At 36.0% G+C, this 13787-nt stretch overlaps 1 pseudogene; it reads right to left on the bottom strand.

Annotated features, from left to right (window-relative positions):
* Positions 1–3951: 3951 nt before the first annotated feature.
* LOC114624254 lies at positions 3952–4634 on the bottom strand (annotated as a pseudogene).
* Positions 4635–13787: the final 9153 nt, after the last annotated feature.

The following is a 13787-nucleotide window of genomic DNA, read 5'->3' as shown; positions in this document are numbered from 1 at the left end:
ATCAATAAGTGAATCACTAATTGTTATTTTAACAACTTATTAATAAATGGCTTGCACCACTGACTCCAGGGTTCTCCTCCTTCAGTGTATAAAGGTGGCTGACCATGAAGAAGTGCTGGTTTCCAATTTCAGTGCCTAGTTAGTTGTGTGAATGACACACTAAAAAGTTTTAACAATATGGCCTTTAGCTTACAGTTCTGAAGCATTTTAGAATAAATATTGGCATTTTAACAACCTTGATACTTCTGGATATTTTCAAACTTTTGCTGCCTATCTTTTTTAAATTAAATTATGTTATTTATGTACATTCCAGTCATTGCCCCCCAGGTCTCCTCTCCCACAGTTCCTCATCCCATTTCTCCTCCCTCTTGTCTCCAAGAGAGGATGTTTCTTCCACCCCACCAGGCCTCCGCCTTCCCTTGGGCCTCAGGACTGGCTGGGATGAAGCACATCTTCTCCCACTAAGGGCTGATCAGGCAGACCTCTGCTACATATGCCAGGGGCTTCAGACCAGCCAGTATATGCTCCTGCTTAGTGGTGCAGTCTCTGGGAGCTTTCTGGGTTCTGAGTTAGCTAGTGAGGGAAGGGTTTTCTGTGTTAACTGCTGTTCAGGCACAGCACGTTTTTGTTTTATGGAGTATGTCAAAAAATGCAAGGTGATAGTGTCAGAAAAAAGTCTGAGTTGCAAGCCTGTGGCACTATGAAAACAGTGTATCAGCTACAGATCTTATAAGTCATTGGGTAGTACTGTTTGGAAGATGAAGCTGAACTGTCTTTTCTATGCCAAATACTCAGGATATAACTTTTAACTGGAAAGACAATCATTTTACTTGCAATCTTATATTAGTCCTTAATAAATTATATGTGAAAGAAAAGATTAAAAGAGTTTAATTTTCATAACTCATCAATGCATTTTTGTTACAAAAGCATTATTTCTAATGTCATTACAATTACAGAAAGCCAGATATGTTTTTTTTAATTTATGGTCACTTAAAAATCTATACTTAAACATAAAATGCTTAATTATATATAAAATGCATATTTTCTGCTGCACTTTCTGTTAATTAAATATTGATTTTTTAAAAGTTCTTTTAAAGAATTGCAGTATTCCACAATTAGTACATATAACAATTTCTATGGAATTGTTATTATTCTGTAATACTAGTGAATATTTTGTAAATGGATAAAATCTCATAGCCAAATATTTCTAAAACAAAATAATTGGTAGATTATTCTCTCTAAGAAGGATTTCCATGTTATCTTATGATTTAACTGATTTGGTAAGATTTAAAACATTGACTACTCTACAAGAGAGTAACAAAATATGTCACAAACACATATGAAAAATGCTTAACTTTATTACTCTAGGCTTTGGATTATTGATGGATTCTTTTATGACATGGTCTTATGTAGTGGTCAGAGTATTTTCTAATTCCATAAGTAGCCAAAGTTGGTCATGAAATCATTCATTTTCCCTTTCATCCCCCAGTGTTCTGATTTAAGGAATGTGTGATTACACATGGCATTGTGCTGGGCTTTAAAGGCCCTCTTCTATTGTTCCCATTTTTGCATTTTTATAGAACTTATATCCCTTTAAACACTGCATTAGTGAATTAGTAAACTCTTATCAAACTAAATACTGATTAATAAAATGCATTCATGCCAATTCATTGCACATTTAATAAGGTATAACTTAAGAAAAAGGCTGAGAAATGATCAATGAAAATCACTAAAGTAAGGGTTTGATAATTTCTTTTTGGTGTCATATCATTTTTCTAATGTACACTTTGTAGTGCATACAACAGCCATTAAAGCTGGGAATCAAATATTCAATCAGTTTGGTTTCTGTGCTGCCTTTCTAGAATAACCCCTAACTCCAGGTTTCACAGTGGGCAGAAATTTTGTGTGATATCCTAATTATTTGCAGATTTTTGTGTAAGTTCTCTTACTAAGTAAAATTGAACTGTAACCTTTAAGCCGATATTCGTAGTGCCTTTGTAAAGAACCGTAGATGTGTAGGAAAGAGTGACCCATTTCAGTGTCCATGGAACATGCATAGAGCTCAGAGTGGAAGAGCTGATGCTTATTTGAGCAAATTTTCCAAATGAGTTCTCCCCTTTGCTCCCGGGTTGGACTACTTTTCCCCAGTTGAATGTGTATGCGTTTTCCTTCATGACTGATTTTTTTTTTAAAGATTAAAATGCCCTCCAAGTACAAACACTGTTTATATTACTAAAAAAAGGAAGACTGTGTTTTATTGAAAAAATATGCCAACACATGTGCACTTTAGCCATATGTTCAATATTAATGAATCAGTGATAAACATTAAATAAGTGTCACAAGAACCAAAATACATATTTATTAGTTGATCAATGTGCTTTTGGATGAAAAGGAGGAAAGATCCTTAACAGGTATTCCAAAAGCAAATATTCAATATTTATTGATTTAATGAAGGGTCTTGAAGGCACATACCTCCTAGCAATAATTAAAATTGACTGTACTTATTGAATGACCATCAGCAAAGGTTTGCTTTCTTTTTTAATCCTGCAAGTGGAATTCAGTGATCATTTCTGTCATTGTCCGCTTAATAGTGTAAGAAAATCAGATGTGAGCTGTTTTTTGTTTTTTTCATTTTCTAGGGTGGACATCAGCATCACAGTATTAAAGCAGGGCAGCTTAAGTGACAACCAGAACAAGCTCGGGTGATCTGACCAGTCACTGCTACCTTGATGGGAAGGGAGAAACTCAGGAGACACAGCAAGACTTCATGAGGCTCCACCCATTGCAGTATGAGGCAAGACTAATAGTAGTCTCACGTGTTACTTCCTGCAGTTATAACTGGATTGGCATACCTATACTTCTGAATGGAATGTCTGGAAAGTCAGAGGCTCAAACTTTTATAAAGCTCATTCGTTGTTCTGTTGGTTTCTTCAGGAGCTGTGGTTAAAGGATATTGCACTGCATCTAGAAGTCAATTCTAATTATTTGCAGATTTCATATATACAAATTTCAACTCACTAAAATGCAGGTACAGTCTTTAAGCCCATATTCACAGTTCCTTTGTGAATAGTCATGGAAATCTAGGAAAAATGAACATCTCAGGGTGGACAAAGAACATTTAAAAATAAAAATAAAAGACACAAAATGTGAAGGAAAATATGTTTCATAATTTAAGTTTATCAATTTCATCTGTTCTGTTTTTATTACTACATTTTTTTTATTCTGGAAATAAAAAGAAATCTTTATTTTCAAATGAAGTTACCTACAAGAGATTATTCATTGATTCACTATGAGTGAGTCTCTCATAACATACAGCACCAAAAATATATTTTAAAAAATTAAAAAAGGAAAAAAACCCACAGCCTCACCCCTCAGACACACATCCCCTCCCAAAAGCCACACAGCTCACACCAAAAGGCCAAAGAACCAAATCAAACTCAATACCCACACAAAAGTTACCTTTGAATTAAGATTTACAAATTTATATACTCATTCCTATGAAGGAACAAAAGGAGAAAGAAAAAAAATGGGGGTAAGGAAAACCACTGGTGAGACCTAGAAAGATAAAACCCTGCCTGCCTGCACGTAGCAGGTAGCAAAAGCACATGGAACTGTTCACACACTGTCCTGTGTGAGGCCTTCAGCTGAGATGACACTCCTTAGCAGTGCAGCACAAGTGGCAAACCTCATCTCCTGGAACTAGCAATTCAGAAGCATGAAGATAGTCAACTACAGTGTGGGCAACCCTCAGGATACAGGGCATGGCAGAGGTGGTGTCTTCCATCAAGGGTTTGCCAGTGTTTAAAAAGCCCATTTTCTCCTTTTAAACAATGGGTGGAGGCAAAGAAAACACAGGGGTAAAGGTTCTCTACTGCAGTGACAATTTGCCAATCACAGACGGAGGAGTAATAGTCCTTTGCCCACTGACATTGCTGGGTCCATGCACAGGATCTACTTGGGCTACTCAATCACAACTTTGTTGAGATCTGTCATTTGGAATATTTTACTTTCTTCTGGTCTAGCTCATTCTGAGGACAAAGTAGCAGTTTCAGTAATTTTGTCAGCTTGAGTGTGGATTCTCTATTCACATAATCCAGAACAGTCTTGTTAACTTCACTCCACACCTTTTGCCTCTGCATCATGTGGCATAGGTCACCAAAAGGAGACTCCTCAGGGCTATTGAAGGCCAGCAAGGCCAATGTACACTCTATTTCTGTAAGGCATTCTCTGTTTTCCTCACCCTGCTCTGCCAGTTGCTTCTGGGCAAACTGCAATGCTGCTTCTGTCTCACAGTGACCTATAAATTCAATCAAGTGTTGTTGTTGAAGGTGGAAGTAAAGATATAGGTTTGTGTTTAGGAGCTCTGGGTGGAGGCTGTGGATCAAGGCAATGGCCTCCTGGATCTGACCCTTCAGAATCATCTCTTGAAACATGATTCACTCAAGTGTTTCTAGGTCCACACTTGGTTCGATCCCATACACCTTCTGAAATTTCTCTGCTACTTCCTTAAAGCTCTCTGTGACTAGGTAGTTCATGATGAGTCGGTTCTTGTCTGCTTGTTGAACATGTAAGTTATTGAGCATTTTCATCCATTCATCTTTGGTTATTTCATTGGGCTTTTCTGTATAACTCATTATGATTTATTTCTTGCAGATCCTGCCTTCTGTGCAACAGGGTCTGGGTGGCGGCTCCGCAGCTGCTGCCTAGGCCAGGGAAGGGCGGCCTTATAGCTACATTTGAAGATGATTTTTAAGTCATAATTCTGTCTTTTTATATTCTTGCTTTCTATTTTGAATAATTGAGGGAAAGTAGAACATATACTGAAATCCATCAAGGTAATCCACTGTATAAACAAACTCAAAGACAAAAAACACATGGTCATCTCATTAGATAATTTGATAATATTCAACACCTCTTCGTGGTAAAAGTCTTGGAAAGGTGAGGAATTAAAAAAAAAAACTTCTGGGGGAATCAACATTCCTGACCTCAAGCTATATTACAGATCAATAGTGCTAAAAACTACATGGTGTTGGTACAGACACAGGCAAGTAGATGAATGGAATAGAAATGAAGACCCAGAAGTGAACCCACAAACTTATGGTCACTTCACAAAGGAGCAAAAAGTATCCAGGGGAAAACAGAAAACATTTTCAACAAATGGTGCTGGTTCATCTGGCAGTCAGCATGTAGAATGAAAATTGATCCATTCTTATCTCCTTGTAAAAACTCAAGTCCAAGTGGATCAAGGACCTTCACATAAAACCAGATACACTGAAACTAATAGAAGAGAGAGTGTCGAAGAACCTTTAACACATGGGAACAGGAAAAAAATTGCTGAACAGAATATGAATGGCATATGCTCTATGATCAACAATAGACAAATGAGACCTCTTAAATTACAAAACTTCTTCAAGACAAAGGATACTGTTAATAGGACAAAATGGCAACCAACAGATTGGGAAAAGATCTTTGCCAATCCTACATCTGATAGAGGGCTAATATCCAACATATACAAGAAGTTATACTCCAGAGAATCAAATATCCCTATTTAAAAATGGGGTAGATTGCTACACAAAGAATTCTCAACTGAACAATATTAAATGAGAAGGACCTAAAAAATGTTCAACATCCTTAGTCATCAGGGAAATGCAAATCAAACCAACCCTCAGATTCCACCTCACACCAGTCAGAATGACTAAGATCAAAAATTATGATGACAGTAGATGCTGGTGAGGATGTAGAGAAAGAGGAACACTCCTTCATTGTTGGTGGGATTGCAAGATGTCACAACCACTCTGGATATCTGTCTGGAAGTTCCTCAGAAAATTGGACATAGAATTGCCTGAGGACCAGCTATACCACTTCTGGGCATATACCCAAAAGATACTCCAAGGTCTTACAAAGACACATGCTCCACTATGTTCATAGCAGCCTTATTGATAATAGCCAGAAGCTGGAAAGAACCCAGATGTCCTTCAACAGAGGAATAGATACAGAAAATGTGGTACATTTACACAATGGAGTGCTACTCAGCTATTAAAAACAATGACTTCATGAATTTCTTAGGAAAATGAATGGAACTAGAAACTATCATCCTTAGTGAGGTAACCCAATCATAAAAGGACACACGTAGTGTGCACTTACGGATAAGTGAATATTAGCCTAAAATCTCAGAATACCCAAGATATAATTCACAGACCACATGAAGCTCAACATGAAGGAAGACTAAAGTGTGGGTACTTCCATCCTTCTTAGAAGGGGGAACAAAATACTCAAGGAAGAAATATGAAGACAAAGTGTGGACAAGAGACTGAAGGAAAGTCCATCCAGAGACTGTCCCACCTGGGCATCCACCCCATATACAATCACCAAACCCAGACACTATTGTGAATGCCAAGAAGTGCATGTTGACAGGAGACTGATATAGCTGCCTCCTGAGAGGCTCTGCCAGAGCCTGACAAATATAGAGGCAGATGCTGGCAGCCAATCATCGGCCTGAGCATAGGCACCCAAATGTAGATGTTAGAGATAGGACTGAAGGAGCTGAAGGGGTTTGCGAACCCATAGGAAGAATAATATCAACTAACCATCATCCTCTGCCACCAGAGCATACACATGGACGAACCCATGGCTCCAGCTACATATATAGCAGAGAATGGCAATATCCTTGGTTTTGTGAAGGCTTGATACCCCAGTGTCAAGGAATTGACAGAGGAGGCAAAAGTGGGTGGGTGGGGGAACACCCTCAAAGAAGCAGGAAGAGGGGATATTGGATAGGAATTTTCGGGGGGTAAACCTGGAAAGGTGATAACATTTGAAATTTAAATAAAGAAAATATCCAAAAATAAAAAGGAAAATATCTTCCCACTTTCAAATATTTCTGTAATTGCAAGATACAATACATGTTGTTTATATCAAGTTTAATTTTTTCTTACACATCAAATTTTCTTATCTCTTTTTTCTTGTTAAAAATAAAACAATACTACACATTTCAGAAGATTTCTAAATTTTCTTTTTTACTTTCATTGAACTCATGATATCACATATTTTTCAGTGTGTATTTAAGGTTGCATATCTTCACAGGTTAATACACGATTTTGCAGTTCGGAAGTGGAACACAGAAGGAGAAGCTATCATTGAAACAGTTTTGCTAAAGTAAAACTAATGTTTTCGGCAAGCTTGATCACAAGATTGGGTTTGGTTCACAAAGAATGTAAGGTGAATTTATACTAAATACGTATGCCTCTCATTTTTCTAACTCACTAAGTATTTTCTCCATGTATCCAGCTTAAATCCAGTTGTTTTCAAAGAATTTTTGTTTTGTATTTTTTTATATCAGATTTTGTCATTTTTGTTTCAAAGTATGTTTTGCCTTCCTGTGTGCTTCATGCCTCCAGAGCTCAGAAGATAACATATTTGATCCTTTCAAATGGAGCTGAGAATGGTTGTTAACCACCCATGTGGGTCCTGGCCATTAAATTTATGTCTTCTGCAAGAGCAGCTGATACTCTTAATCACAAAGCCATTCCTCTCTTTCTGACACTATGTGTTCTAACATGATTTATTTTTTCCATCTCTTTAATAAATGCCTTAGTTTCATAATTGCTTATGCCTGCCAGCACTTATAATTAAACTTAATTTAAATTCCTGAACACAGAGGATGGATACAAATGTTAATGCATTTCCTAATCACATTTGATAATATTCCTTTCTTATTTTTCTTTGTTTTTCCCCCTTAAACCAAGAATCAGTTCCTCAAAAATAATTTTATCTGAGACATTTTCGTGAGCATATATATTCTGTATTGTTTTGGTAATAAACATCTCATTGATTTTTTTTCATATTTCTATCAATTGCATTTTCTTATGTTCTTACACTCACTTGCAAACCTTACATATTCTTCCATCCTGTGTTCTTACTGAAAATATAGATCTAAATTCTCATTGATGTAACAGGGAGACTTAGCTTTTATATTCATAAAGGATGTAGTTCACTGAAATTTCTAGTATACATGCAGGATTATAATTGTTACAGAAATGATAAAATGTTTTAATTGTGTATTGGCTCTAATCTTTATACCAGGATGCCCTGTTTATTAAACCTTGTTCATGGAAAGCAACGTAAACAACACTGATACCTGATTCATGTCTTTTGATTCCTAATTTCATTGAATAAATAATAGGATAATAGTTTTTTGTTTTAAAGAAAACCTCAAACTTTTATAATTATATTAAATTTTATGGAGTATGTTATTATGTTGTTATACATTCACTATGGCTTTTTTTTTGGTGGGGGGATAAAAAGGTTTATTCAATTTTCGCTTCCACACTGCTGTTCATCAACAAAGGAAATCAGGACAGGACCTGACATGGGGCAGGAACCTGGAAGCAGAAGCTGATGCAGAGGGCATGGAGGGATGTTACTTCCTGGCTTCCTTCCCCAGCTTTGCTCAACTTGCATTCATATAGATTCCAGGACCACCAACCCATGGATGGCACCACCCACAATGGGCTCTCCCGACTTGATCACTAATTGAGAAAATGCCTTACAGCTGGATCTCATGGAGGCATTTCCTCAATGTAAAATCACTGAATGTATACTGAAGCAATGAACTTTCATACTTTTGCATGAGATTGAGCAGCTTTAAAGTTTAGGATGATCCTTCAGTGGTGAAATATTTCCATATGTTTTTTTTTTAATCTTAAAGTTTGTAATTCTTCACTTATTTACTTATTTGAAACATTTTACCAGGGAGTGTTCATTTGTCCCTTCAATAACAAAGAGACAGAGACTTTGTGACAATATACATATCTTAAAAGATTGTTAATGAATAAAACGAAGAACATTTCACAAACTAGAGTACATGTTAAATAATATGCAGTAAAAATCCTAAACTATCTTAAATAGTAATTTAATAGTTTCATAAGAATAATGTTATTTTTAACTAGTGATGTCAGGAAATTTAACCTTATTGTAACCTATCACACTGAAACTGATTACATTTTATTTCTTGGCTTTTATAAAAAGGGAGAAAGAAACCTGCTGTTCCCTGTTTCTACATACTAAATTCACACTGCAATAAAAGGGTTTTACATAATGTTGCTTAGATACAAAATCCACAAAGAAAATATTTTACCAATTCCATAATCATATTCACTTTGTCATGTTACTGGCACAAAAGAATACATGCGGCTCTTTTGTTTGCAAATGCATATTTGAAAATGCTAGAGTTTATTCTTTCTAGAAAGGAAAGGATTTTAGCATTTTGAGGAATGGCAAATTTTAGTAGTTATTTAGTAACTGAAATTATTTGAGATAAATTTTTCTAAACATCACCTGTAGGGGAAATCCTGTTTTTCTTCTTATCTATCTATACTCTTCCTAGTAGGAATAGTAGCTCACTACTAAAATGGAAGAAAATAAAAATCTCATATTAGAAACAAAAGGTACATTGCAGAATGTTATATTGTCAGACATGATACAGAAAAAGCAGTGAAAACTTCCTAGAATACAAAACAAATGCCCAGATCATCATATCATAATTTTATTTAAAAATAACACAAAGGAGCTGAACACTGATATGCTTGTCTATCTCATTTTCTCCAGTGAACTACCTCTAAAGGGAACCCACACATTTCTGTTCAGAAACAGAAGCTATTTTCATGATTAGATAAAAGCAAATAAACTTGGCTTTTCTTTGACTATTTGTGTTTATTGTCTTGCTTGTTCCTTTGCTATTTGCATCTATTGTATTGCTAGACCCTCAACCTAGAACTAACCTTAATACATACATGTAATCAAAATGGTATAAAAGCATAAAGGAGGAGGGTGGATGGGATGGGAGGTTTCTAGGGAGGGGAAATGGGGAAAGGGGATGACATCTGTATTGTAAATAAATAAAATATCCAATAAAAATAAGTGGAAAAATGAAAAAGCAAATGAATAGTCATATTAAATTGCCTACAATTTGTTAAATAAATGCTTGCATACAGAAACCTGGATACCTCTTCCTTACGATAGACTATCATTATTTTTCTTAACAATATTTGATAGAATGCACTGTTCCCTGCAAAATGTTAAATAATGATCAGCTGAAGTATTAGTATATGCAAAGGCAATATGTTTTTAGAGATTGTGAAATAATGCAAACAAAGCCCATTACAGAATGTTGAAAGAGGTTTATAATAATAAGACTCTGAGTGCATAAAATATCAAACAGTAGAATCCAGTTGTCAAAATATGACATAGTTATCTGCATAATAATGTAGTTTGATGAAAATGTTTTATATTTTCCCCTATGATTCACACTAGAACTACCACTACCTCTGGCTCTGTCTATTTGTCTTTCTTCTGTTAAGTACCTCTCCCTCAAACACACAAGAGAAAGAAAAAAAAAAAGGAGAGGTTATTCTGTAGACTTGAAATAATTTTAATAAAAAGATACATTAAACTTTTGTTAAAACCTAACCTGTTTCTCCTGGGTGACTGAGAAAGTTTTAGACTTTGAGAGTGAAACTTGCAGCATAGGTAATGGTGTCTACATTCTGAGATATTCTAGAGACGAATAGACAATGAACCATTCTAGATGGGTTAGACATGTGCAGCCTCTAGGCTGCGTGCTCAGAGATGATTTTCTAAGCTTCTGTCAAGCTCTATTAATCTGTCGTTCTGAGAATGTATGGTTTTAGAAATGCTATTTTCCATGACTTAAAGCTCAAATATCAGGGGAAAGTGAGAGTGTAGTTTTGTACATTTTTTTAGTGTTTATTTTAGGTATTTTTATAGCCTCATGTTTACATACTGACATTTGCACATTTTATCTTGTTTCTGTTTTTGAGAGAGGGGGGAGGGAGGGAGGGAGGGAAGGAGGGAGAGAGGGAGGGAGGGAGGGAGGGAGGGAGGGAGGGAGGGAGGGAGGGAGAGATTTTGGCTATATAGGGAGACAGGGTAGCAGGAATGGAGTTTTTGAGCATTTAGAAGGACCTAGGTAAGGGAAAAGAATATTATTTAAAAACATTGTATGTAAAAGGGACTTTGTGGGCAGACCACTGCTACAAACCTCATGTGGGCAATCATTTGAAAATCTTTCTCTCCTTAGACAAATACCTGAATTTTGGGCAAAATATCAGCAAGCTATTAAATATGGAAGACCACTTGTTGTATCACACACAAAATATGGCACTAGAACTCTACCTCCACACAAGTCTGTGGTTTCCTTCCTTGCAGATACAGTACAAAGGCAAAGATTTTGATGTGGTGTTTCTCAGAAACAGGATTGGCTATCAAATTCTTTTAGAATAAATATAATGTAATCTACTAAACAAGTCATAGCTCCCTGTTGACATATAGTTACAAATATGTGCTCATGAAGGAGTGGACCTCAAAGTTTCGTGTTTGTGTCTAGCCTGTAGAGATCAAAGAATTTCATAGTCACTCAGTCACTCGGGAAAATTATCTTTATCTAGTGCAATACATATGACTTTCTTGGAACTATTTGATATAGAAGAGACAAAGCTGTTGAGTTAGTGCTGATAAAACAGACACACACGTACACACACACACACACACACACATGCACAAGTGGAAATTTCTGGTTATTTTTGAGACTCAGTTGTATTAGGTGATGTTTTTCTGGAAACCATCTTATGAGAGGATGGTTTTGATGAGGCAGACACACGGGAGGGTATTTTGCTGAGAACAGACACATAGCATGTTTCTGAAAGGTCCATGGAAAATGGTATGTGATGTTTTGATAGAATTAATGCTTGAGAGAACTCATGTTGTTTGGAAAGGATATGAGTATAACCCAACAGACAGTGGACAATGCTGTGTGGTATTGGTATAACTTATCATTCTTTGATGAGCATTGTTGGGCTTTGCTGATGCTGTTCTTCGCTGAAGATGCTATACAGTATTGTTTTGCCTTAAACTTCTTTACTGGTCATTTGTTTGTTTTGACTTCAAAGAGAGAAAAGCTCCAAATAACTTCTGGTGGTATTCTAGTGGCTTCTTACTGCTTCCACAAACACTGCAGAGCATCAAGGTTTCTTGTGGATCAACTGACATTTGCTGATTCGTGATTGGTGTTTGCAAGTGAATCTAACTGCCACAGCTGATTACTGTGAATTGAACTGACAATATTCTGACATCACAGATTAGCTTTGCTCCAAAGAACTATTTCTACAAAGGTCCACCTCCTCCTTTCTATATGAACCTTTCCTTTCAACTACCTCTGGTGGATGGTGGGCTAAAAGGGAAAGTAAAGCATTTAAAAACCTTTATTAAAAGAAGATTTGGAAAAAACTAAACCTATAGACAGAAAAACACACAGATATACACCTCACATATGGTGTATGAGTTGTATTCAAAATTTAAATTTGTGAAGATTCATAAATTATAAGTAACTAAATATTTGTCAAATAGGAATTTCTTTTGGCCATTTTAAATAAGAGTTTATCAAATACATTCGCAATGTATAATGTCTGAAAGTAAAATACTAAGAAATAAGTAACTGCAGACCCTTCCCAAGTTAACTAAAGCCTAGGAACTTACGACAAATGGTTTTTGAGACTAAAACGGGAATAATATAGTTTTGAGTTTAAAAGTTCTTGTTTGTGATTATTGCTGGTATAACAGCTTTAATTACATTAATTGCTAGTACCACTGTTTCTGCAATATCTTTAACACAAGAAGTTATGACAGCTTCTTTTGTTAATCATTTAGCAAACAAAATGTTACTAATGTGTTGAGTATATAAGAGGATAGATGGATGGATAGATAGATAGATAGATAGATAGATAGATAGATAGATAGATATGCGTGTGTGGAACAACAGATTGGTGCTCTATATCCTATTCAAACTATTGGAAGGAGGTTCAAGGTTTAAGAGTTAGGAGCCATCTCGAGTGTCAAGCCAAATACCATTGGACTTGTGTTACTTCTAAAATTTAAAATGATACTCATTATAATTAGAAAAAAGTTTAGTGACACTTGTAGGATATTTGTCATAATTCTAACACCTCTCTGTATGTTTTAACTTTGCATAGTGAGATTATGAATTTAAAGAATGCTGCTGAGCTTTGCTGCTGCAGATAATGGTGATAAAATTATCCATGGCTTGAGGTCAGTATTTCCATTTTGGTCAAGCTTCAAGAATGGCATATATAGCTTGATCATGCTAGCCCATTTTGTCCTGGGAATACTTTTACTCCTGCCTATCCCATCATGTTAGAGTGTTAAAGCTTGTCTCTAACAACAACAGCATGTTGGCAGCCAAAGTACATGAGTTGAAACTGAAAATTGACCCCCAGACAGATTTATTAATTTAACAGGCTTGCAAGCCAAGGACAAGTAAGATTCTTCACAGACTTTTAACAACCAAAGACAGGTGTGCATTGCTTTTGATAATGCATATTCCATGATGAATATGGAAGGAATTCTTTTCAGAACCACCAAAGACAGGCTCAGTCTAGTTTATGCAATTAAAAACGGGGGAGATATGGAGAGCTTTTGGGGCTGCCTGGCAGGAATCTGACATTGGTCAAAAACAAGGAAATGGACTGCAGGAAGGAATCTGACATTAGACTAGAACAAAGAAGTAATTTCAGGCAGGAATCTAAATCCTAACCTAAAACAATGAAGTAATTTCAGGTATGAAAATGACTTTGGATTAGGACAGGGAAATAGGATCAGATATTTTGGTCATCCTGATAGCCCTTAGAAATAGTGATCACAGGAGTGATCACAGGACTCTGTTTGTTGTCCTGCTTGTTCTTTAACTATCTGGG

The sequence above is a fragment of the Grammomys surdaster genome, unplaced genomic scaffold, assembly GCF_004785775.1.
Source record: "Grammomys surdaster isolate TR1022 unplaced genomic scaffold, NIH_TR_1.0 65, whole genome shotgun sequence".
NCBI classification, from domain to species: domain Eukaryota; kingdom Metazoa; phylum Chordata; class Mammalia; order Rodentia; family Muridae; genus Grammomys; species Grammomys surdaster.
This window is presented reverse-complemented; position numbering and strand designations above follow the sequence as displayed.